Genomic DNA, 3,106 nt, shown 5'->3' with positions numbered 1-3,106 from the left:
GCATATCCCTACTCCAGAAAAGATCAAAATTCAAAACTCCAAGTAGGGTTTCTACTAAAGGTCTATCACTTTCACTTTTTCTTAAGTTGAAAAATCATGAGCCAAATTATTGTAGGTCAGATTCCAACCATACTACTGAGAAAAAGGAAGAATTAAATTAGAAAGCTAAAATATAAGATGAGAATCTCCAAGGGATAATAGATATTTTTTAATTGGAATTTTTATTTATGTAATAAAATGCAAATATTCAATGAGATTCTCTTGTGGTTTGACTGTGACAATATTTTTCCAGTGAGTCTCAAACTGGAGTATGTGACAGAATCACAAAAGTCTATTAAAACACTATTTCTGGGATCAGTTTCAAACTTTCTGATGCTCAAGTCCAGGTGAGGTCTGAGATTTTGAGGAGTTCCAAGGTGATGCTCATATGTAGTTCCAGGGACCAACTTTGTTCTACAGCACTGGAGATATATTTCCATTAGCCTAAATGAGGGTAGAATACAGGATAAAAGGGAAAACAGTCCAGAGTGGAAAACATATCCATTAATTCTATCAATGATTATGCTATCACATATATTTCTAAAAATATGTGGTGTCAGTACCAAACGCAGAGTAAAAAACGTAAGCTTTTTATAACCACAATAAAAGCCTGAACTTAGATGTTGATATTCAATATAAAGAAGTCAGATTACTTTAAAATATATATATTTACAGTGTAGAATAGCAAAGTCTTTACAGGACTGACAAAACAAAGTTGAATTCTGAGATGGATATAATGTATCCATTGTGTTAAGACTGAGCTTTCTGTAGAAGAGTGGTATCAAAGTTAATTGTGCATGAAAATCAAATGGGAGTCTTGATAAATACAATTCTGATTCTTAACCCAAAGTTCATTGATTAAACAGTAGATGCAATCCCAACTTATTGTATAGGAAGTTACAGATGATTGTGTTGCAACTGGTTTGTAGCCAGTTTGGAAAACAATGCCATGGGATAAACAGCTTTCAGAAGCAACCCATAGTCCCCGGCTCTTGGCTGCAATCCAACACTGGAATCGCTCAGACCAATATTTCCTTCAGCACAACTCTTCTGACTAATTCTCCTGCCTTTCTCTGGTAAAGACCTTTATGATTCCATTGACCCTGCATGAATTATAGCAGGACTAACTAAAGAAGACACACAAATGTCCAATATACATATCAAAATATATTCCACATCATTAATCAATAGGAAAATGCAACCTATATACCCACTGATAAGGACTATAATAAAAAATACTGTTGATAGGAGATGTTAGTGAGAATGTGAACTCTCCTGTAGTTCCAGTGGGAATGCAAACTGGTTCAGGCCCTTTGGACAAAAGTTTGATAACTTTTAAAGCAGTTAATATGTACTTATATGTGATCCAGAATTCTACTTCTAGGCACTCATTAAAACAAACATAAAATCTATATCCTCACAAAGACTTGTAGCAAATGCTCATAACAGCATTATTCATTGTAGTACCAAACTAAAAAACATCTGAATGACACAAACTAGTTAATTAATGAACAAAATACAAAGTATTGAAATAATTGTGTACCACCCTGAAATCATGAACAGAATCATGAAATCATGAAAAGAATCATGAACATATCTAACAATGTAAATAAGCCTCAAAAATATTATGATGTGAAAGACCCAAATTGAATAGAATGTATATTATATCATTTTACTTAAACAAACGTGTGCCACAAAAAAATATATAAATATGTGTGTCTGTGTATATATATATATATATATATATATATATATATATTTCACAATGATGAACAGATAGATGAATTTTATGCATAATGTACATGGTTGACTGACACTGGATATGGGAGGTGGTGCTGATTGCAAACAAAAAGAAAACAAAAAAGATTCAGGATATTTTAGTGCAGAAGAAATCTTTAAAAATGGATTATAAAGATGTTGTACAAAAGTAGAAATTCACTGAGTCAGAATTCCATTGTTATGATGGATGGATTTTATGGCATATACCTTTGGAAATTAAAAAAAAAAGTCAAACACACACACACACACACACAAACACACACACACAAATAAACCAAATTTTAAAAAAACATAAAAAGGCAATATAAAAATTCAATAAAATTTGTTAACACAATATATAAAATATTAAAATTAGATATGATTAAAAGAGTTATTCACATTCTCTACATTTCTCCCTCTTTTTGAATTTATATATTTGCAAGGATTTTTTCAACTGGAATGTGGTAAAAGTAAGATAAAATATGAAGATATTTGAAGTAATTATTTTTGCTTTATTTAAAATATTACAAAATAAATTGAAAACACATGTAATAAATATGCATTCATAGAAATAAAAATGCATTAACATACAGAAGAAATTCAAGGTCGTGTTTACAAAATTAAATATGAAGTGGGTTCTCCAGTTACTTATTAAGAAAACTGTTTTCAGAAAACACATTAAGAAGCTTAAATTTTTAATCCTTCAAAACTGATTGGGTGCTTGAAATTTGAAAATGCCACAAACCAGTAAGTTGAAACTACTCCTGTATAACATAAAACCCATAGAGGGGAACCACATTTAAAAATAAAGTAAAATATTTAGAAACAACACTCCAGCATTTTAGGAAGAGGTATCCTGTTACAAAATTGACAGGCAATGGAAACAGCAAATCCAAATATTGTCCCTGAGCTCTAGAACATCTTCATTTCTCTGTGACATAATATAGATGTTCTCTGCAGATTAGCAAACTCTTTGAGTTTACTTCCTCTCAAACACGTTTATTTGCCAGTATCATTTTGCTCAGAGCCCAGTGATGTCTGAGTTTTACAACACATCTCTGGGATTTAATTTAGATTCAGCTACATGGGGTAACATGAGGGGAAGAAATCTTCAATAAACTTCAGTTTCATCATCTACAAAAGGGAATAATAAAAATAACGATTAATAACTTTCCCACAGTCTCTATACTTAAAGGTTGAAATATGTAATAGTTTTCCAATTAGTAAATATTAATGATAGACTGAATTCCAGAGATGACTGTCACCCCTCAATTTATTTGACACTTGGATTTATTTGAAGCAAAGGTAA

This window comes from Sciurus carolinensis, chromosome 6, assembly GCF_902686445.1.
Source record: "Sciurus carolinensis chromosome 6, mSciCar1.2, whole genome shotgun sequence".
Taxonomy (NCBI): Eukaryota; Metazoa; Chordata; class Mammalia; order Rodentia; family Sciuridae; genus Sciurus; species Sciurus carolinensis.
This window is presented reverse-complemented; position numbering follows the sequence as displayed.